Raw genomic sequence first — 25171 nt, 5'->3', positions numbered from 1 at the left:
GTTGTCTTGGAATGTGCTAGTGTCGAAGATCCAGACAGAAGGACGCCCAATACAACATATATCACTAACTGGGAGTAATGTAACACTCTGGTAGGGCATCACCTGGAGAACATACAGCAAATATGGGACGAACAGCATTTGAGTATTTTACAACTATTCTCCAGACCTGTGTTCGACAGACATCTGGAATCTGGTTGTCACTAAGTGGCATGTGAGGATGGATTGGCAGCATTAATAAGATCCTTACGATCGTTGTTTGCTTAGGTGGCTCGAAAGCCAGGTGAAGGATAAACTACGAGAGCACAGAGGCATCTGCTGGAGAGAAAGACTCAGAGATGCAGAACAGAACCCTGAACAATATATGGAAGATCACGAAAGCACAGAATGCTAGACCCAGGGTATAAAGGCCACTCTGAGGAGAAAATGGACTAGTTTATGTTGAAGAGGATATAACGCAAAAGCTTTGATGATATCATTACATTCACAGTTCCAAACTCAGTTCATTATAGATAACGAGAGTGAAAGGCAGGAGAGGAAAATAGTAGGACAAGTGGCTCAGCTGCGAGAGATTAGGCTAGAAACAGAGTTCACGCTGGTTTCCAATCGCTTCATGTGTGCCCACATCAGACATCTAGGGAACAACAAATCCCCCAGTCCTGACGAAGTCCATGAATTCTACCTAAAACACCTACCTCTTTCCATGATCACCTACATCACCACAATCCACAACCACCGCTTCTCCCTAACCTACTGTCCAACCTTCTGGAAAACTGTTCAGATTATAACGTACCTAAACTTAATAAGAACATTGAATAATGAAAATTAAAACCAACAGCTGTATTGTAATTCAAATATCGTTTATCCAAAACGTACCACAAGTTTCGACGCAAAACGGCTTCATCTTCAGGCTTCAAGTGTAATCTGCCATCAACGCATGAACCACAATGACAAGGACTAATGGAACCTTCAAATCGAAACAGTACAACTTATTAATCAAGTTACACCAGCATGTACAACTAACAAAGTTGAGTGCAGCAGGGCCAAAATCAACTGGATTCAGTACCTTCCAGTAACAAGCCCACCAATGGTCTGACCATTATAACTGGAAGTTACGGAATTCAGTTGATTTCTGCACCATTGCACCCGACCATTGCGGTGTAATGTGTTTAATAATATACACTGTTTCCATTTGACAACTCTGTTGGTCTTTCTCATTGTGGTTCGTATGTTGATGGCAGATTTCTAAAAAATGGTTCAAATGGCTCTGAGCACTATGGGACTCAACATCTGAGGTCATCAGTCCCCTAGAACTTAGAACTACTTAAACCTAACTAACCTAAGGACATCACACACATCCATGCCCGAGGCAGGATTCGAACCTGCGGCCATAGCAGTCACGCGGTGCGGACTGTAGTGCCTAGAACCGCACGGTCACCGCGGCCGGCTGCACATTTCTCCTGGGGCCCGAATAAGACACTTTTTTTCGTAGAAACTGGTAGTATGTTTTGAATGAACGACGTCTGAATTACAATACAGCTGTTGGATTCAATTTTCACTATTCAAGTACTTCATGTCTTGCTGTTGCCCCACTGTCCTCGATGGGTTACCGGAGACTTAATAAGAACCTCTCTCTTCCCCCAAGCTACAAACTCATTTGACTCCTGTGCTTTCTAGCGAAAGTACTGGAATGTCATATCCACAGATCCCCCACCGAACTTCTCAAAGACTATAATGTAATCATCCCTGAACAGTTTGGCTTCTGTCCAGAACATAGCACCATCGATCAATCTCTGCATCTGATGGAACCAATATGATGGCGAGGGATATGGTAATAAGTACAGAAGCAGTCTTTCTCGACATCAAGAAAGCATTTTACGAAGTCTGACATGATAGCTTAATTTACAAATTGTCCCAGTTAGACATTCCAGGACACATGATCAGTTTGACAGATTCATTTCTTGCCAGGACACAGTACTCTGCTAGATGTGGCATACATGTCAGTACGATCAGGAATGCTGTGACCAGGGTCCTGCAGAATCAGTTCTGGGTCCCATTCTTCTATACACACTCTATACCAACGATGTTTGTAAATTTCCAGTTTGTGAAATTGCTCTCTGTGTGTCGTGCAAAAGCAGCAGCAGCAATGTAAACTTCATAGCCTGAAAACTGAAGCAACATCTTGACTTTATTACCCAATAGTGCACTATTTGGAAAAAGATAAACCCTTAAAAGAGTATCTTAGTCATATTCTCGAATAAGATAGCTCCCACTGATAGACAAATCTTTGTTGCTTGCAGGCTGTTGGAATGGAGCAACTCAGTGATGTACGTGTATCTGAACTTACAGATCGACAGGCACCTGACGTCCGTAGGATAGATTAATAGGGCGAGAAGCAAGGGTTGTGCTGCTTTCTACAATCTGTATCCGCTGCTAAAAGGTGAGGGGTTATCAACAGATACAAAGCTAAGGTTGTAAAGGAGTGTCATGCCACACACAGTCCTGCAGGGATCAGAGCGAGTATATATCTAAGCAGACTGCAGTCTTTCCAAGGCAAAGTACGTCCTATAATGACAGATGCCGACCGATACAAGCCAAATGCACACGTTCAGTACCTATTAGAAGAACCATTCATCTTCACACACATAAAGAAAAAGTCTGAAAACCTCCATGGGAAGGCTTCCACGTCATCCCACCATCTCATTCATCAGTTAGCTACAACATTACCCCGACACTTCAGATAAGAGACCTATATCCAAACTCAAAAGACAATTTAGGCTATAACATACATAGGCAACAACAACTTAGGCCATAATAGATTGCAGACAACAATTATACATGCACACAATCATTCAGGTTTATGAATACGCTATTTTTATTAATCATTAAAGCAATGCTGGATTGCAGATGGGCATAACACTGTGGTGCTTCTATGAGATAAAAGACAGACACTGAGATGTTGTGTTGTCAGTAGAGCAACAGTAACAGCAGAGTGGATCGATCAGGAGAGCTCAGTGACGTCGATCATGGACTAGTCATTGGATGTCACCTGAGTAACAGATCCATCGGGGACATTTCAACCATTCTACAGCTGCCCAAGGCATGTAAGTGTGTGGTGGAAAAGCGAAGGAACAACCACAGATAAACTTAGAGTGCAAACTTATGAGTGCAATGCATAAGCCCTGTAGCTATCGATATTTTGAGGTACTAGCAGTTTGTAAAAAATCACCTGAAATCAGCAGGATGAATGAATCATCCATGAGTTCCAAAGCGCTACCAGTAGTCCAGCTAGCACAATGGCTGTGTGTGGAGAATTAAGAAGAATGGAACACAATGATCGAGCAGTTCCTCATAAGCCACGTATTTCTATTGTCAGTGCTAAGTGACACTTGCTGTGGTATAAGGAGCAACGCCCCTGCACTGTGAATGACTGGAAATAAGTGATTTGGAGCGATGAATTACGCTATAACCTCTGGAAGTGTTTGGGTTTGTTGAATGCATGGAGAACGTTACCTGCCATCATGTGTAGTGCCGACAGTGTGTTATAGTATGGAGGTGTCTTTCGTGCTTAGCACGTGATCCCCTTATTGCTCTTAAGAAACGCTAAATGGGGAAAGATGTGAAAAAATTTTGCATTACGGTATTGTGTACTGCGTACAGTTGAGAAGCAGTTCGGAGACGATGATTGTATCAGGACGACAATGTACCCAGTCGTAAAGCAGCATCTGTAAGGCAAAAGCTTGTCGACAGTCACATACCTGAGTTAGAATCTTCTCTGAGTTAGAATCTTCTCTGGCTTCGACTCTTGAGGAAGAATGGCTTGCCATGTAGACATCCAGACATCTTATTGCAAGTTTCCCGAGCAGAGTTCAGGCCGTCATAAACGCTAAGGGTGGACATACCTTATATTAATGTCCACTAACAAGTGTCTCAGTGCTTTTGATGGATTATTATACCAGAGAAAGAGCGAGAGCACGGGTGGAGCGGGAGGAAGGGGGGGGGGGGGAGCTATGGGAAACAGCTGTTCCTTTTTACGTGGTACTGCTGAGTTCACATCTGTATTTTTACTAGAGTTATTCATCTATTATAAAGACTTGCTTAAAGTGATCACGTATAAAAAGATCTTGAACTAAATTTTTACGAACGAAATTTCCCGCTCTAAAGGCTGACATCTTGTTTAAGATTTAGCAGTTGGCTGCCTTGCTTGTTATGTTCTGCAAAGATCTTTCCTAATTTTGCATTAATTTCTTCGGCATTCATTGTTTTAAGTGTCAAATTTAAATTATCAGACGGAGCGTCCCGGAAAAAAACATTGTATATTGCGTCGTCTCTTAGTGCCAGCGATCGGAATTAATTCTGCACAAGAGGTTTGTACGCCACTAACAATTTGGATGCTGTTGTATTCAGTTAAACGTAAAAAAATCTGATATACGGCGAGGCATCAGAATTCTCCTGTGGACCCATTTGATTGTGTTTGTGTATGTCGCTGTTTACAACCCATTCTTTTGTCTCAAAACAGCTTCATATTACTGCTGTTGATATCTAGGTAGACACACCCTTAACAGCAAATGATTTCGCTAAGCCCTGTAGCTATCGATATTTTGAGGTACTAGCAGTTTGTAGCTTTCTTGTCCTATTTGACAGTTAGTGTGAAGACATTATGTATAAGGATATGTCATTAATCGTCGGAAGAACGGATTAAATGATTTTTACTTGTTAAAAAAATATGCACAGTGCGCTGTAGAAGTTGACTGCACCGGCAAACAGTGTAATTCTGCATATTCGCTGTCAAATTTTATCCTACATATTATTCGCTTTCAGCAGAAAGACGACTTTCGTTGATCAAAAATAGAAGTGCATGCTACATGTTTGTGTTCGAAAAAACTGGGTCAGGTTAATTTAATATATGAATGAAGAGGCTGGTATATCTGTAATTTTGCACACAGTGTTAGTTCCAGCTGAGATTTCAAACTAGTAATAACTTATTAAGTAGTCTACCAAGCCTTGATTCTCTTTCATTTTGTTCCGGCGCGTATATTCACTGTTTGAAACCAACAAGAAGAATTAAAGTTTTCACCCATCGTCTCTCTGACAAATGCACACATCAAAAGCTGTTGAGTATTGTTGCTTATCTATATGACCGGCAAATATGGATATGTTGGAGCATCTTAACCGGTTCAAGAATTTTATTTTGACATGACTAATATTAGTACTTTACAGTACTAGCCTATACCAGTTAATTATGTATGATTTTATAATGCACATTTTGAATCAGTTTTTCCTACAACTTGGGAAGATGTGACAAATTCATTTTTTATATTGGAGTATTTTTCGGTAGCTCTATTGCAAAATACTATATATTTACAAATAAAGAAACAACAAGTTCATTTGAGTCAATATGATAGACAATCTGCATGTGTTAAGATTGTTTCCATTACACAGTACTTATTTTAGGATCAAAACTGATTACTTTTTAGATGTTCCATTCAAAGCTGCTACCTAAGTAACAACTGATTATTGAACTAGAACAAGGATATATAGATACATCACTGCTGATGCAATTGTAAAAGAGTTCAGTAAATCAATGTGTATACAGTTTTACCTACAGTATCTCAGGTCTTTTACTGTGTGTATTTTTTTGTTAATTTTTTTTGGGGGGGGGAGGGGGGGGGTAGGTGTAGATAATAGAAGATGAAAGCACTTCCAGAGAGAGAGAGAGAGTGAGTGTGTGTGTCTGCAAATAAAGTGCAGTGAAATGAAGCATGACGTTAACCAATAATTGCTACACAGTGGTGATGCAGACAGTGATGTTTGATTGTTAGGATTAACAATGATGACATGCACTGAATTTTTACATTCCTTCCCAAAAGAGAATTGGAGAGCTGAGGTGCCAAGAAAATGTGTGCACTCTGTATATACACTACGGAATAGATACAGTATCCATTAACACATTGACTGCTGCACACTTAGTGATGGGATGTTTAATCACCAGGTTAGGTACATGGCGTTAGTTCTGCTGTGACTGCTGCCGGCCCATGATGTTAGGCATGTGATTTTGCAGTGGTTGCAGGTGGCCACACAGCAGCCAATGTGTTAATACTGTTACTCTTACCTAAAATTTATCCTTGGTCTTCTGAGTAGAAAATTCTTTGCACACCTAAAAGTTGGCTTCTAATTCATTGATAACTGTCTGCTGCAATATTACGGAACACATTTGTAGTTTATATATTCTCCTTTTTGATCAGTACAAACAGCTCACTAATGAAGTACATGAATGTTGAAAGTGTTAGTTACTAGGGTATAGTGTATCCTCTTCACACAATATCTTATGAAAGGTGTCATATTGCATTCTGAAAACCATTTTTTTATTGCTGCGCTTTTTCATAATAGAGACAATATATTGTTAGATCTCCAGTTGCACTTGTCTTGGCGCAAGGTAAGTAATTTGCCAATTTAGAAATCAACAAAATTCTCACAAAGACAGAGAAGCAATGTCAAATATCTCCAGATTAGTGTGATATGTTTTTCTGTAGGTTGTTTATAATAATTTAACACATGTTGTGAGCCTTTACACAGACAACAAATCAGATTTTGGAAGATGCAGCTTAGTGCAGACATTGGCAATAGGTTCTGAAGTAAGTCACATATGGCATTACAGAAATGTCTGATTCCACCCATCTGCTTTGACCCATGGCATCAACAATATAGTGGAAACGGCTCCTTCCAACGCATACAAAATGACAACAATGATATCATACATACACAGGTCAACAAACCCTAACAAAAAAATAAAAATTACACAAAAATGTCTCACTCCAAAAATAAAATGAAATTAACGGGACAACTGCAGAAATTTGGGGGTATAGGATGGGTACAAGCTAAATATACAACAGTAAAAAAACACCACACCATCCCAAAACAAATAATATAAAAGAAAAAATTTAAATTACAGTGTTCTGATAAATTAAAAACACACAAGGATCAGACATTTCCCTTGAGCTATGTAGCTGAACTGCAGCTGTTGATACCAGAAAACTAACACCTATAACCCCAAAAAGTGGAATTGGAAATTTCCGTTGACCTACATAGCTCAACCACAGATATCGATACCAAAACGACCAACACCTATAACCCCAAAAAGTGGAATAGGGCATTTCACTAGACCTATATAGCTCAACCACAGATATCAAAACCAAAAAAACACCATCTACAACTCCAAAAAATGGAGTCAGATATTTCTGTTAACCTATATAGCTCAACTACAGCTACCTATACCAAAAAACCAGCACCTGCAACTCCAAAAAGTGGAACCAAAACCCCTACAACTCAAAAACCCAAATACCCCATATTCACTACATCAGTTAAAATGCAACTGACATACCATGAATATACAATACACAGAACATCACATTTACTATAGAATAAAACTGAACCAAAAATTACTTACCAACAAAAGCCTCTGGCAATACTAGCCAGGTTGTCCACACACACACACACACACACTCGTACCAACAACACCACATATACATGTCCGTGGTTCGAGCTGCCAGAACTCTCATCAACTTCAAGTTGTTGCCACAAACGTGTGTCACACCTAATATATTCAGCAATAAGACCGAATATCTGCGGAAACTGTATGTCAGACATCATATTATCACCCATCTCAGAATGTAATGATACGCTCGTGAACTTCAGTCATATCCATACCTAACAAAAAAGCCATAAAAAAATTAGACTTCTTTCTGCACAACCTACACCAAACTAATCAGACCTAACAAATACGCCAAACACATGTACAAAACAAAACAAAAAACTTAATAACTCACTGAAAACATTCCACAGCCCATGTTACCGCACAAGTTATCCGAACTCAAAACCACGTTAGCATGACAACCAAAACTCAAATGAATCCAATACCACATGTTAAACTCGGCATGTCCACATCTACCACTAGAGGGCATGATCACATACAACACCATGACATCTACAAACACAACCACTCAAAAACTCCATGTCATAGTGATGTCACTCTCAACAACACCATTATGTCATGGGTCAAAGCAGACAGGTGGAATCGGACGCGTCTGTTGACCCATAAGATATTAACAAAACTTTTTGTTTTACGATAGTTTGTTGCTTGTGAGGGAACCTGCAAAGGGTCTGATTCACAAGCAGCTACAGTCATTTAGTGTCTTCCAGGATCATAACTTGTGAAAAAATTTTATATATTGTTTGTGAGAGACGTCTAGTACCACATGGAGTGGAAGGAGTACTGCTTCTGTAGAATGTTGTCACCAGTGATTAAGCCTTCATGCACCACAACACAGCAGTTCAAAAGCTGCAGTATATAGTGTTGGAGGAAATGGACGTACCGTGCAGTTAAAACAAGAACTTATTTGTCAGCAGGGAAAACGTTCAAAATAGCTGTTTCTGACTTGAAAGGTGCTTTGTTTCTCGACTTTCTCAAAAGTCCCACTAGAAAGTATGTGCCACTTATTGCTTTTCATTCAGTTCAGCGATCGGTGTTGCCCTCCAAGAAACATGTTTCACTAATGAGTGTTTTCCAGCCTTCAGAGGTTACCATCTCTCTGTACAAACCATATTGGCCTGATAGAGCATCTGGACAGGTGTGTGCCTTGGTCTGCACAGATGTCGTCAATGAGTGCATTTCCTTCTATACCACACTGGAGTAGATAGCAGTAAGAGTGTGCACCATCCCAGAGATGACCATTTGCAACATCTATTTACCCCAGGCTGGATACCTACCTACCTTGACAACAACTCCCAGCCCCCCACCCCACTTTTTCTCCCAACTCTACTCCCTGTGTGGGGGTATCCCTTCATCTGAGAGAGCCCTTTCAATCTTCTCAATGACAGTACCTGTACCCACTTTTGTACAGCCCATGGAATGTTTCTGATTACTGACCTTACAGTCTCTTCCCTCTGTCTCATATATTCACTATAGTGGTCATCATATGATGATCTTTGTAACAGTGATCACTTTCTAGCAATCCTGTCACTTCCTTTTCATAACAGCACTCCTCATGACATGCCTGTCCCATATTCATGAGTGCAAAATCATTTGCATGCAAAAGGTAAACATTTACTGCTTCCTCACCCACACTACTTGAGATGCAGATCACACTTCTATACAATGTATTTACCAGACCCTGGTATCATTCAGCTATTCTGTGGTTGCCAGATTTTTGATACAGTCATCAATAAAGCGCTAAATTTTATCAAACGGATCTTCCTCAACTGCATTATAATTTGCAGTAACTCGATGAGTAGTCTCCAGGCCATTGATTGATGTTATGCTCATTACCCTGTGATATCTGCTATTCATAATCTTGCCTCTGATCTTAACTACCTGGTGAGTTGTCTTTCCGTGTGTTGCAAGTCATGAGGATATCCCAGGGAATTAACAGGCAGGCTGTTTGACTAGAGAAGCAATTACTTGTCTAGCATTCACTTTGACAATCCCATACACACATTTGTGGCTCCAGTTATAAGGCGTCAATTCACTCATAGATAGAACATCACCTGATGGGCAGTTGCCCCTGTAGTAAACTCCTCCATGTCAAGGTGCTACATGATGTTCCTCCCTCTGTTCTTCCTAGAAGTAATCCATTGCTTTATTACCTTCTGCTTCAGTCATACCAGACTAATGCACAGTTCCATCTAATGTAAAGCGTCACCCTCATGTTGTGGTTGTGGGCGAACAGTGTCTAACATCTTGATGGAATGTGTCTATTCCAGTTCTCCATTCCAATGCCAAGCATGGTCCTCCAGATTCCTTGCCTCTAATGTTGGCGGATGACATACAGTCAGTTGAAATTGTTTTTAGTTTCCTATGAGAGAGTGGTTTTTAATCTTATTGCATTTATTTTAAACTGTTTTCTGGGCGGTGGCAGATTGAGGTGCCTCCCACCACATGCTGGACCTGTAGGCCCTCGACCACATGTCCACTACCAGCTGGCCAAGTCATTCCTTCTTTACTGTTTCTAATTACTTTTAGATGCAGTAGTCCCTTTTTGCCCTCACGCCCTGCTTAACTCTTTAGGATATGTAAGAATTCATTTAGTATATTGCATCAAAACATCAGAAACATCAGTTCAAAGGAACATGGCAATCACTGACACTGAACAGATTAATATTGATGAGTATGCATTACCACACTACAGCAGAGACATAAACAGAAAATGGAAGGTGGCAACATAAAGGGGGAAAAGCTAGTTCCTGGGCCCGTAGATTTAACGAATATTGTGTTGAACAACTCTTTGAATGATGGGCCACAATAGTGGTTTGGGGAAAACATGAGCTAGTGCTGCTGATGGTTTACAGAGCACCAGGTTTCCTCACTGGCGTACCTGCTTTCCTGGTAATTTAGTTAGGTTGCATTTTAGTGTTTAAGCACACGTAGTATTAAGTAGTCTAGTTTTGGAGTATTGTTAATCCAGCATATAGATAAAAGTTCGAAGAGTTACTTTTCCTTGGTTTATATTTGCCTCAATTTGTTCCACATGCCTAAAAGTCCTTTTATATGATGGAATCTACAGAATGCACATAATTCCTTAGCCTGTGTTTTAACACAATTCTCGATCTTTCCTTCCCCAGAAGAATGAAGTATTTGCACACAGGCATTGATTCTTGGCCATTGGCTCTACAAACGTTTAAGATTAGCTCATTTGGTACTTGACACAAAAAATTTTCTGCAGAAGTCATTCAACTAGACTTGGACATACTAGCATTACATGTTGTCCAGTTTTCAGTTAAGTTAAACTAATAAAGTTGAAATAACATTTCTAAATAAGCTAGCTTGAATTTATTCAGCTACTTGTTGCAAAATAATTACGAAGTTAGTTTCTGATTATCAGTGCAGCAGCTGCATGTTCTTTGAGGTGTTGTATCTCGTTGTATCCCTAGTTCTTTGGAACCTCATGGTATTCTGATCAAAAATTTAGTCCAAACAATCTTTTGATGACAAATTTAAAAATCATTACATCACATATTGGGATTACTCCTGAAACTACTGAACTCAGTATGCTCAATAATGTAGCATGCAGAAGCACAGTTACTTCACACATATGTAATGTGTGTGTGTGTGTGTGTTGGGGGGGGGGGGGGGGGGAGATTGCACTCCATAAAAGAATAAATATGTAGATAAATGCTCATGGATAGTCTGTCGATTTAACTGCAGTAAGGGGAAAAGTGTTGCATCTGAAAGGAAGTGATAGAGTATGTATGGAGAAGTTATTGGATGAATATGCAGGGTTATTTAACCCACCTGGAGTACTGGCAGCTAAACCTCTGATGACATACCATTCCCATGGAAATGAACCTCCTGTATCAGGAAACCATAGCCTGTCCCCACTATTTACCACTGGTGATGGAGAAGTTCATTGACCAACAGCTTCGGGATGGAATTACGGAAGAAAGTACTAGTCCCTAGTCAGCACTGTTAGTAATTGTACCCAAGAAGTTCTTGGATGGAAAAAAAATTACAGATTCTGAAGTGATTACAGATTTCTAGATCAACAAACAGTCACTGATGCCTACCCCATGCCCAATATCACTGAGACATTAGATAATCTAGGGCAATGCCATTACTTCACAACATTAAATTTATGCAGTAGCTGTCACTAGTTAGAAGTAGCACCAGAAGATTATTCCAAAACAGCATTTGTGATCCCATTAGGACACTTCCAGTATCGTCAGGTAACAAAATATATGGTAATGTCACAATCTGAGGCCAGAAGAACCCCTAAAAACCTAAACATCAATGGGAAATGCTTCAATGGAGTGTCCTCTTTTAACTACTTGGGAGCCCTAATAACAAATGATAACAGTATTGGAAAGGCTATAAGGGAAAGAATACAAGCAGGAAACAGAGCTTACTTTGCAAATATGCAGCTTTTCAAAAATAGCCTTGTTGCAAGAAAAACTAAACTGCTAATATATAATTCCCTAGTCCACCCAGTTATCACATACGGCTCAGAGGTATGGACATTGACAGAACACGATAAAAATGCTCTAAGAAGCATTGAGCGGAAAATACTACGCAAAATCTATGGGCCAATAAGGGAGGAAGAAGGCTGGAGAATACGCTACAATGCCGAATTACAAGAGTTAATACAAGGCAGGGACATAGTAAAATTTGTGAAATCACAGCGAATACGATGGCTAGGACACTTGGAGAGAATGGCAGAGGATAGAATTCCAAAGAAAATGATGAAAGGTATGATCCATTCAGTTAGGCGAAAAGGGAGACCTAGAAGAAAATGGATCGATGAGGTAACAATGGATATCAGCAATATGGGAGTCCGGGGGTGGAAAAGAGCAGCAAATAACCGAGAAGTGTGGAGGAAGATTGTTGAAGAAGCCAAGGCTCACCAAGGGCTGTAGAGCTACTGAAGAAGAAGAAGAGAAGTATTGTCAGGTGTGGATTTGAAAAATGCGCTGGTGACTTTCCAGCAATTGTTAGACAGGGCTGTATGGGGCCTCTGATCAAAGCAGTGCCTAGTTTACCTAGATGACGTAATAGTACACTGTGAGGGCACCCAAGAGTACTTGTTGCGACTGCAGGAGATATTTCAACAATTGTAAGCAGCACAGCTGGCCCTCACTTCATGTTGCAGGAGGAATGCTATTTGGGTCTCGTTATTGCCCACGAAGGGGTACATACTGACCCAAGACTTGTGCAGCCCATAACAAATTTTCCGAAGTACAATTACATCTTGCAATGGAAAATCCAGGCTGGAATAATGATAATTTATGGAATAATGATAATTTATGAAAGGATAGTTTACTACACACCATATTATGGAAATGTTGAGTCACAGGCAGACACTACAAAAATAATGCTAAACAAGTAAGCTTTTGGCCAAAAACCCTTCTTTCGAATTAGACCTGGCCTTGACAGCCAGAGGCAATGGACATGTGTGTGAGTGTTGCATTTGCTTGAGTGTGTGTGTTTGTGTGTACTAATTCAGAAGCAGGCTTTAGGTCAAAAGCTTATTTGTGTAGCAGTTATTTTATAGTGCCTGTCTACGACTCAACAATTCTGGTATCTGGTGAATGACAATCTATTCTTTTATAAAATTACAGTTATATTCGGGATCATGAATCCCTATAGAAAATATGTTTGAAACTTTGAAAAGGTAGCTAGACCCCTAAAAAAAAAGGAGTATAATTTAACTGGACTCTGCGGTGTCGGGGAGCATTTCAACCATTGAAGGAATTAGTGATCATGGGTCCTGTTTCCATTCTTACACCTTCCAGCGGGCTCACATATCTTTTGTGAATACCTGCTTGGCCACCAGGGGGCCCCAGCCCTTGCAGCACTACTTCTCTTCCTTTGTGGCAAGACTGTCCTTCTACTATCTTTTTTCCTCTCTGCCTATCCTTTGGGTGGTCTTCTCGGTGCCAATTGTCATTGAATCTGGTCTGTGATATTAGACACTTGTTTTCTTCCCTTCCAGCATTCTAGAACTTTTCATTTGTGTTGGATTTGACTTGATACTTCTGTTCCTAATTTTACAGAAATGGGGATCATGAAGGGAAGGCCACCTAGCGTTTGTTCCACTTTTTATGCCTTTCACTTGTTGCACTTTTTCTTTTCTTTTAAATGTACTACCCCAAAGCCCAGTACAGAAGCCATTCCGTTTTGGGGGAGGGAGAGTTGTCAAATATCTGCACGATGGTAGCCCCTGGACCACTGTTGGTACCTAAGCTGGAAACACGCTGTGCAAATCAAACAGTATGTGCCCATCACGGCTGGGGTACTGGAGCTCCAGGAAACAGTTTACTGGCCAGATGAGCACTGCTGCGGCAGGGAGGCACTGTTCAGACTGAGTGGTACCATGGTGGAAGATTCACACATGAAGCGAGTTAGACTTTCTTCTGTTACTGGCCGCAAGATCCTAGCAGTCTCTTCGCGTGGGATAGATTATTAAAATGCAGAGAGATAGGGTCCCACGATGTTTCCTTCCCTGGCTACATCACGGGAAGGTGGATGAGCCCGACCTCTGGGAGTGAAACACTTCACCCAATATTTGGTCTAATCTTGGATTGATGGAGATAACTTTACTGCAATGAAACTATTATTTTTTATTGAAAATATTGAAGACAAGTTTGGAAAGCTTAGTCTGGGTAAAATGTGAAATGGTTCGTTACTGATTAAAACTTCCCCTGCTGCCCAATCTTCAGATCATCTAGGTGACATATTTGTGACCTTGACCTCTCACAAAACTTTCAAAATGGTCCAAGGAATTATCTTCCACAGAGATGTTATGCTCAAAGCAGGTGAGAATCTCTGAACTAACCTTGCTGCAAGGCATACATTTTATTGGATATGTATGAAAAGGGCCCAAGGATAACTGTACTCATACAGGTGCGTTTGTTAGCCTTTGGAGGGAATGCCCTCCTGGAGAAGGTTAAGGTAATGGTGTACAGGTGTGATTTGAAACAGTATGGCCCACCACCTATGAGATGCTTCAGATGTTAATGCTTTGGGCCTGTGTCATTCCACTGCAAGGTAGACGCAAAAAGCAGCAGCTGTGAACGATCATTCCAACAAGGTAGTCCTTGTTAATATCCTTCTTCGTGGAACATCACCCCCCAGGTCTGCCAGTTTACCCGGTTTTCAATAAAGAACTGAAGATCCAGGAGTACAAATCTGTTGACCGCCTGTCCTACACTGAGGCACAGAAGAAACATGATCCATTATGTTAACATCATCACCATTTCCCACACCCAACCGGAGAAGCATTCCTGTTCTTCAGCTTCTATCAGTGACAGGGCTCCCTCTTGGGATCCCTCTCCCAGGCAACCCCCAGACTAGAGGCCTGACTCCAAACAGTGGCCGAAGAAGCCACGACCTGCGAGTCCCAAGGCTGTCCGCTCACCATATGTCCCTGTGCTCATTGCAGATAGCCCCTTTAATGAACCACACACAGCAAAGGCTACAGAGGAAATGAAGAATAAGAAAAATAGAGACAAGGCTCCTCTGGGAAGTCTCCCCCTCCCCTCCCCTCCCCTCCCCGGATTCACCAAATCCTGCCATGGATTCTGAGTCGATATTTGTAAATGTAGTTCCATCCCCACTGGTGACAGGCAGTTAATCTGGTGTGACCAGTCCAGGTCACTTCATGCCTAACCTGGCCACCAGTCACCTGGTCATTCAGTGGAATTGTAGTGGGTGCTACTGTCACCTTCCAGAACTACACCACTTTTTTCCTCTCCTTCTGTTATTTCTGTTCTGTCAGAACTGTGCTGGTAATGAGAGGGCATTGGTTCGTATAGAAGTCATTAATGAATTGATTCCCCTTTGCACCTCGTTGGAGGCAGTAGCACTGCAAGTGCAAACAATGTCTGTGATTACTATTTGCAACATTTACCTACCTCCAGGCAGGCCACTTAATTATGTTGAATGGACCACATTAAGCCAACAATTTTCCCCTATTTTTCCCTTGTTGGGAGTACCCTTCGTCTGGTAGGGGCCTTGTGACTGACCAGCTTCTGACAGATGATGACCTGTGTCTCATCAGTGATGGTCCTCCAACCTATTTGTACAACCTACTGTACCTTTTCAGCTATTGATCTAACTGTGTCCTCCCTAATTTTGTGGCCTTGCTACATTGGTCACTACATGATGACCTTTGTGACCGTGACGACGTTCCGATGATCTTGTTATTTCCTTGCCATCTCCAGACCGACTACCACATTGTGCACTTCACAGAGCCAACTGGTCTTTGTGTGCCTCTACTGTTACATTTACCACCTTTCTGTCCGATTATATTGATGAGGTCCTGCAAGGTGACCCAAACACATTTCAGTAGCTATTCAGGCTAGCTGACTAGCACTGCAACAATTCAAATGACAACCTTTGCAGACCAACCTTATCACTTATAAGCAAATTTGTGCTAAGGCTCACTATCTAATCAAACGCAGTAAGAAGGAAGGCTGGGAGTGCTGTCTCCTCCCTGGGGACATATGCCTCTTCATCTTAAGTGTGGGCTAAGCAGCATTTCTTTATGGGCAGCCAACAATCGAGCTATTCCCGGTCTAGTTCTACAGGGTGGTGTTTGTACCAGTTCATCAGTTCTTGCAGAGCACCTTGTGACCAAATTTCAGACAGCATCGGTGTGCTCTTGCTATCCCGTGATCTTTCTATCGCAGAAGTAACAAGTTGAATACATACACTCATGTTTCACGCCCCACCAGTCTGAATCCTATAATGAGGTGTTCACTGAGTGGGAATTACTCCAGTCTCTTGCCCCATCCTGCAAAACAGCCCCAGGCCATGATGCAGTTCACAATTAGGTGATCCAAAACCTGAATGTTAGCCAAAGGCAACATTTCCTTAAGCTCTTCAACTGCCTTTGTTTCCAAGGTGCCAGGCAACAACCCAGTATCTTTCGACAGTTGCTGACCAATTAGCCTGACTAATGTACTCTGTGAGTTGCTGAAAGTATTTCTGGGTTATTGAATCTCGAGGCCTTTTGTCCACCTATCAATGTGGTTTCCAGGAGGGACAATCCACAACTGACTGTCTCGTTAGGTTGGAACAGCAATTCAACAGGCTTTTTCTAAACGCCTATACCTTATCGCGGTTTTTTTTTTTTTTTTAGTTGCAAAAGGCATACAACACTGATTGGCATCATCATTCTACTCGCCGTCTGCGAGTGGGGCTTTCGAGGCCCCCTACTGATTTTTTTTCCATCAGTTTTTATCTCACCGGTTGTTTGAGTTTGGTTGGCACTTCACTCAGCTCCTCATGGGTCCAGAAGAATTGCATCCTACAGGGCGTCACTCTTTTCCTTGCCACAATTAATTTGTTAGTGATGTCTGTTGGACCAAGCATTGTATGTCGACAATTTTTGCATTTGGTACTGCTCCCACTTGACATCTTCTGTTGAAGGCAAGTGCCAAGGTGCCATCCAGTGGGCCTCTGCATGTGCTTTTTCCCATGGTTTCCATTTCTCAGGTCATGTATTTCTGCCACTGTACTATGGTCCATCCTGACCTGGAATTCTACTTAGGTACCCAGGACTTGGAAGTTTCAGCACAGTCCCATTTCTTTGGCCTACTTTTTGATAAAAATCTGATCTGCCTGCCCCATATTTATCACCTGAGGACTAGCTGCACGTGGAAGCTTAACACTCTTTGCTTCCTTGCCCACACATCTTGGACTGCAGATTGCACTGCTGTTATCCATATTTGCTGGGCCGTGGCTTTGTCCCACATGGACTGTGGTTGCCAGGTTTATGGCTCGGTGGTTCCTTCAACTTTGAAACTGTTATACCCAGTCTACCATTGTAGCACGTGTCTGGCTATACATGTCTTTTGGACTAGTCCCATAGTCTCCTTGCTGAAGCAGAGACCTGCCCTCTTCAGGTTTGATGGTACCAGCTCTTGGTCTTACATGCAATCACCATTAGACAATATCCTCATCTTCTCATGTAGCCTACTCCTTTTACGTACAAGGTGTGTTGCCCTCATGATCTCCACCCCAGGGTGGAATTACCAGTTGGAAAGCGCCTCACTTCCCTCTACCATATTCTCCATCTCCCCTCCCTGAACTATGCTCCCTGTTTTTTCTTGTGCGCTCCCCCTTGGATGGTGTCCAGGGCATGAATTAGGACAGATTTTTTTCAAAGGACCTGAAGTCACTGTCACCACCATGCCCTTTTGGTGTTGGTTACGTCTAGGTCTTCAAGAGGTACAGGGTGCTACCATCTTTTACACCAGTGGCTCTAAAACTGTGAATCAGACGGGACATGCTTTTACATCTCCTGCCAGTACAAGAAGCCATTCACTGCCGGGAGCATGTAGTGTGTTTATGACACGGCTGACAGCCAATATAAGAGCACTCCATTTTATTAAATGGGCCTCACTTGAGCATTTTTTATATGTATGTACTGACTCAGTATGCAGTCTCCTGGCTATTGACCAATGCTGTTCTTGCTACCCTTTGGTCTCCGCTATTTGTGGCCTTCTCGTTGGCCTCATTGTGCTGCCTGCTCAGTTGTCTTTCTCTGAGTCTCAAGTCCTGTGGGTACTTGTGGAATGAACTGACCAACCGTTCAGCTAGAGAAGCATTTACTCACTTTCCAACCCAGGTGCGGATTCGTGGGTGCACGCAAGATCTCTGTACACTTGGAAATGGAACAACCTCTGATCAGCTACATCCAATACACAGCTACATCTAATACACTCTGCACAATGAAGAGAGAACTGCAGCATAGTGTTCTTCCTTCTGCTTCTCCCAGAAGAAATCCACATTGGTCATACCAGCCTAAGACATAGTTTTTTATTTGTGTGTGTATGTGTGTGTGTGTGTGTGTGTGTGTGTGTGTGTGTGCGCGCGCCTTAAGAGCAGATGCAGGATGGTTGGGGATGGGCATCTCTCTCGCTGTATGTGAGGGCCAGGGCATCCCTGACCCTACCTCCTTGACTAGGCTACTTTTCCATCCCTCTTTTAGTCTGTTTTAATCACTTCTATATTCGGTTTACCTCCTTTCTGCTGCACCCATTTGCTATTCTGGTTGTCATACTTTATTGAATAGTGTAATAATATTATACCAACAGCTGTTATTTCGATATTGTTTTATTAGGCAATCAGTTGTGATGTTCCAGTCAAGTCATCTTCAGGCCTGTCGCATGAATGGCACCAAGTACCACTTGTGCATGTATAAGACAAGGCACAAATAATCATGTCTGGTGCCTTGTCTTATACATGCATGAGTGGTACTTGTTAGTGGTACTTGGTGTCATTCATGCGACAGGCCTGAAGATGACATGATGGGAACTTCAAAACTGGTTGCCTAATAAAACAGTATCAAAATAACAGCTGTTTGTACAGTATTATTATATTTCATCAGCCAGCCACTCTCCAATGCTTCTGAACCCAAGATGGTGTTAACACTTGTTGAATAGTGGGCACTCTGGACTATAATGGATAACAGGTGGGAAGCTGTGGTTGAGACGTTTCCCCTGAGCCCCAGGGACACCCACATGCTGACTTCACTATTTCCTACATCTTGGTTTTATTATTAATGGTATGAAAGATGCCCATTATCTTTTAGCCTTCTCACTTTTACTATTATGAATCTCCTGATTAGATCAGAAAACATTCCCAGTGGACATCTCTGCTTCCAGATGCACTACTTGTGAGTCGAGGGACTGATGATCTCATTGTTTGGTCCATTACCTCTCCCTGTGAACCAAACATCCATCATTTTTCGAGACTATCAAAAACAGTTGTGATCGAGCAACTATGCCCCTCAGCTGTGTTCCGAGTCAAAGTGAATGGGAAACAGCCCTGCCTCCTTTTGCTTCCAGGCAACCCATTGAAGCAAAAAAGCTATTAAACTACAGAAAAAGAAATGCCGGTGCTAATTTTTGGCACCACATATTTTCTTTATTATCTGTATGGGAGTCATTTTAAGATCATAATGGATCACACCATACTAAAAAGGCTTCTGGAATTAAGGGAACCAACCAGTAGCCTAACCTACTTGGCCTTAAGATATAGTGAATTTGATTTTGAGGTACTCCAGCCTTTTGGTAATGCTCATGGGTTAAGTCACAAAGCACACACTGTAAAATGCGTTGAAATAGACACAGAACAGTGGTGCAAGGCTCAGGCTTCCGACCTTGATTGTCAGTGGTATCCAAAACAAGCACTTGTCAGCTCTGATGACAGACCCTTTGCCAGCCAGTTTAGGCCTGAAGTATTGAGGTGAGCCCTTGATTCCACTTTAGCTGGGCATAGCGGACGACAAGCGACGTAACATTGCATTGAGGAAAATTACTAGTGGCCACAGAGAAAACAGTGTGTTGAATGCTGTGTAAAGAAATGTATTCCGTTCTCTCAAAGAGCCGAGTTGAGTTGGCAGAAGTTCCGATTACAAAGACTGCCTGAGGCAGAGAAACCATTTCAAATGGTAGGATTTGATGTCCTTGGACCATTTGCAGCAACACCAGTGGGAATTCCTTATGTATTAACCATAACTGATCATTTCTCACATTACTTTGCCATGGTTGCCATAGCAAACCAACAACACAGTAGCTAACACTTTAGTTAACCAGTGACTATCAAAATTCCAACTTCATGTATGAATTACTTAAGTAGCTATGTCAACTATTGCACATAAAGAAGTTATAAACTAATGCCTTTCACCTACAAGCGAATGGTAGAACAGAGAGAGTTCATAGGGCATGGAGTAAAAAGCCAAGTTGTTATGCAAAAAGTAGATGTGATAATTAAGACACACTACTACAGCATGCCCTAAGTGCGTACAATTCAAAACTCCATGAAAACATGAGTCTTTTTCTGTACAAGGTTGTTTTTAGTCGGAAAATGCCCTCTCCTTTCAAATTATGCCAACCTACCTGGGAGAGGATTCATTCTCTGATCAGGACTTCAGTAAAAGACTAAAAGGTATCTGATGTCAGGTAGGAAAAATGAATAGGAAGGCTCTGGAGTGATAGGGAAACACCCACAATAAAAAAAGCAAAATTATGTAAGTGCCACTTTGAGCAGTTATGTTATTAAACCCTCACATTCCAAATGGAAAAATTAAAAGTGCATTGCACATTACCAAGAGCCCTATCAGGTATTCAACATGACATCCTCAGTTAATGTTGAAATCCAACTTCTGACCTGAATCACAGTTATTCATATAAGTAGAAATCTGTATCAAGGTGAACCAGAAGCATTGCTTCGATTGCTAGCAGCTTCTTCTGAAGGGCAAAGGAGGTTTGGTTGAGAAACAGAAGAAAGAAAGGTAGAAATAAGCCAGTGACACAGAGTGTACTTAATGTTGTTCCGGCACATCCCTACACCTTAAGATCATGAGGTGGTCATACGAGCTGAATGTTTGTATGTACTTATTAGTTATTAGGTATTATGATTATGCTTATATTTGTGCTGTTCCTATGAGGAAAGTTCACGGGGAACATTTGCGTATAGGTAGTAGGTTAGAGATTTATTAGTAGAACATTCGTGTGTATAATTAAAATGAAAACCTCAAATGTTTTGTTTTATATGTAGTTGGTATAGAAGTAAATAAGCAAACAGGAAATAAGTTGGTAGTAAGTGAGAACGAGTGAGTATACATGTGATGCAGTTTTGCATCCAGCAGTCATCCGCCATCATGCTGTGGTAGTCACGCCAACATTTTGATCCACAAGGAATGTTTGCATCAGCACATGCAAGGGATCACCTGCCATCATCTGCAGTCCGTCTATTTGGGTTGAAGATGTAACACATGTTTTGTAGAGCTGTAAAGATGATGCATTTGGGGACTTTTTCTAACATGCAAGGAACAGTTTCTGGAAGGGCTATGCAGAATTGAAGCAAAGTTACTGGGTCCATTAGAACTATTAGGACCAGTGGAGGAGGAATCCTTACCATTCTACCACCATATGGCCAGCATAACCATTATGCAAGCAGGAACAAGGTTGAGGGTAAGAATGAAGACACCGTTAACCTGTAAAGAATGTTGATTTGGGTGCTTCCACCATCCATGCCTGCCCAGTAGCCTGGAAACCCTACAGAAATTTGTGTGTTTACTGGTACATGAACTACTTCTAATATCACCTGATAGAAAGTTCGATGCTCTACTCATGTCTGCAGAACTACTACAGTGTAGAAGTGGGCAAGTCACTGTTTGATCCACAAAATGAATACACACTGTACCTGAGTCACACAGGCATACTCTGTTTTGCTCCAAGAAGTCTGCAACCAAAAGCCTCAGGGAGGTCACTAGAGCTGAAACTAAATTTTTCCAGAACATAGGGGCATGCTGGCTACACTCAGTACCTGAAGCAATATTAATCATTGCCTCCTGCCACCGAGGATGTTTCACACCATCACCATAGTGTTCACTTTGGGAATGATATGGTCGTTTTGGCATGTTGATGAAGGTAAGAAAATGAACTTTCATGAATGAAAAATATGAAACTTCATTTTCTTATCTGTCTATTTTTCGCTGTCCCCCTCCCACCTCTGTTACATACAGTGCACTTGGCTTTTCACTCTTATTAACTCGTACACAGTGTTTTAGCAGTAATCTCTTTCTTGCGTACTATCCTGTCTTCCACCTTTAAGCTCTCAGATTTTCAAATCTCGTTCGTTGCAGTCCCCAACAATCAGTTTTTCCTTCTCATCCTGTCCGGCAAGTCTCACCTGATCTGTGGTTCTGGGTGACTTTCTGAAATCTTCCCCTTTTCCTAGACCTTTCCAGTCTTTTTCCTTCACCCCTCTTCCTTCCCCTTCAACTCTTCTGCCTGAAGAGCGAGCCACTGGCTCCGAAAGCTTGCCTAATTATAACCTCCTTTTATGTGTGTGTTCTGCCGCCGCTTGGTGAGTGGATTTTTTATCTGTCCCATTACATTATATTGTCAAAAATTGATTATTTTTGTTGTTATAATTTTATTAAAGGATGCCGTACTAATTATTGAATTTTTGTAATACTGTGTGAATAAATGGAAAATACTTAAAAGTTTTTATTGACACACATGGAAGTTGGATGGTTATATCGTGACAAAACTGTTCTCATTTTGTATGAAGTTTATCTTTTTCTTGCAGATAAACCTTTCCAAGGCAACATCTGGCTTCAGACTGGCTGTTTGGCAGGCATTTTACTAAAAATCAGTATCTGTAACCTGTGTAAAATTTTGCAATACAATGCTTTCTCCTGATTTCTTCAGATGAGTGTCGCTTCCCTCCTCCAACTACAGGGAAACTTCTGTTTCCTCTTCTACACTTTTTCTAATCCTTGCGGTTGAAAGGACCTTGGCTGTTCGATATTTATGTCTGACATATTAATAATAAGCGGATGTTAGGAATGGGCCACAGATATTTCTGATGGATTCTGGAACATCTGCAGTCTCAGCCCATGAATTAATGGAGACACGTTCTTGAGATCCATGAGTTTTCCTGCAGTTTTCACATGACAGCAAGTTCTAGTTACTTACAGTATGGCGAAGGAATGGACCACTGATCAGATAATAAAATTTACAAAAATAAGAATATAAAATGTGGGATGAAACATTTCTAGACAACGTTCCAACTGTAGACCTAAATTTAATAAAAACTTAGCTACAAAATTTGAGATCAAGTTTCATAAAAGAGCTTACAAAGGTGTAGGCTATAGAAAGAAACAGAAGAAGAAAAGAATGGAGTGTATAAACTAATAAAAAGTTGCTTGTACTATGTTCATTATAGTATTATGCATTGCTGTGTTACAACTATTACTTTATATTATGAGTTACTTTTCCTTACAAAGGATCAAGAATGCTCTGTTCCTAGTGATTTGGAAAGCAAAGAGCAAATCTACTTGTGTTCGGTCAGTCATTCGTACCTTCCAGGTGCTGCCTGTTTCCCTATTGCACCGAGCCCTGTCGGGTCCATGCTCGGTCGGGTACCCAAACAAGCCACGGCCTCAATGGCACATTGTGACCTGTGCACTCTGTTCCTGGTGCAGTGTATCTCAACTACCCATGATGCAGACAATGGAACAGATTGGACTGATTGGTTGCAGGCAGGCTTGGGCGGGTAAATGTGATGCAAGGCACAGCTCTGTTCGCAACGACACAAAACATTGCTCTGACCACAACTGACACTTGCAACATGTAGAGGACCTTGCACGTGTTCCGTTCATGCTCAGATACAGCAGCGCAACCCACAGGCTTCCCTAGCACCTGTATTTACATTCAGGCATGCATTTCTTGTGATGCTTCCATATTTTTTGTCCAATACATGTACTTAGTACCAATTGGTGACATTCATTTAAAGGGAGGAGCACTTTTGTCCCATGTTTGGAACTGAATGCACTTTGTTTGCTAGTAATCAGGCAGGTCTTTATTCATTTATAGCCTGCCTGTTATTTTTGGGAAGAGGTCAAGTATACATTTCAAAAGTGTGTACAGTGAGTTTTATCGCTGAAATGCTCGATTGTCGTCTTGCCATTACTGAAGAACTCATATTCAGATTTCATTTATAAGTTGAATAAAATGGTTGTGGATGGGGCAGAGGGGCACCAGGAAACAAGGAGGCAATGTGTTTTTGCATTTTTAGAGCTTCAGGGAGGTCCAAAAAATGAAATCACTCTTTGATATATATTTGTAAAAAGTTGCCTTGCAGTTAATATTTTTGACAGTGAAAGCGTCTAAAAAATGCCGAACTGCAGATCAAGTTATGGCTGTGACTGTATCTGGCTTAATGGCAGCACATGATACTCAGATTTTTTCACGTAGTTTGCTGATTGTAGATGGTTTCGTCAGTACACAAAATCTTTGATGGCACTCACTTGCAGATGCCCATAAATGTCAAATTAGAACAGTGAGGTGAGTATTCAATAGGACCTCTTCGACTTACATATCATCCTGATAGAGTGTCATCCAGGTACAAACTGACAATTCAGTGGTGTGTACTTGAGACTTCATTTTGTTGAATATAAAGCATTTTATGTCCATAAAAGGTTTCTATAGCTAGCAGAAACATTGTCTGAAGTAGGTATGCCTGACTAGTTACAGTACTCTCAAAGAAGAAAGGACCAATCAAACCTTTCAATTACAGACAACACACACAGTATTTCCAAATAGATTCACTGCCTTCTGTGCATGAACTTCAGGATTTTCATGAGCTCAATAGACAGAATTGTGGCAGCTCACCTTACCAGTACCATTGAGTTTAAATCGTGTGTCATCCGATCACACACAAATCCTTGCAAATTCCACACATAGCAAACTGTGAGCTCAAACTACTCTCAGTATTTAATCCAACTCATCCTCATCCACTTTATGTAGCAGGCTTAGAATGTGCATTCTCCACTTTTCAGTCCGATGAAGGTGTCTTATACCTGACTGTTTTTTCTCACTTTCATGCACTCCCTGGTCCACTGAGAGGATGAAGTATGGCATCAGTGGACACTGGACTTGAAATTGTTTATGGTCAACCGGATCTTGGTTTCTGTACATCTTTAATAGTTCTGTCAGCTTCAAACTTATCACAAACACAAGTAATTGAGTGATCTGTTTTTGGCTGTGTTTCAAACCCTTTCTGCCACTGCAGTTGTACTTCACTAATGTCCTCATTCTTCTGACAAGATTTCAATACAGTCTTGTGTTCCATAAGTGATAACGCCACCTCAGCCATCTAGCT

General features: G+C 41.3%; 1 protein-coding gene across 1 annotated transcript in view; it reads left to right on the top strand.

The window, feature by feature from the left end:
• Nucleotides 1–4238: 4238 nt before the first annotated feature.
• The window catches only part of LOC124796139 (broad-complex core protein isoforms 1/2/3/4/5-like), an 85970-nt gene continuing 65037 nt past the window's right edge, over nt 4239–25171 (top strand). Inside the window, exon 1 of the mRNA XM_047260231.1 lies at nt 4239–4364. The gene's annotated coding sequence lies outside the window, so the exon portion shown is untranslated. The remainder of the gene's footprint in view (nt 4365–25171) is intronic.

Source organism: Schistocerca piceifrons, chromosome 4, assembly GCF_021461385.2.
Source record: "Schistocerca piceifrons isolate TAMUIC-IGC-003096 chromosome 4, iqSchPice1.1, whole genome shotgun sequence".
NCBI lineage: Eukaryota > Metazoa > Arthropoda > Insecta > Orthoptera > Acrididae > Schistocerca > Schistocerca piceifrons.
The sequence above is the reverse complement of the archived record's forward strand: the minus strand, read 5'-3'. Positions and strand labels throughout refer to the sequence as shown.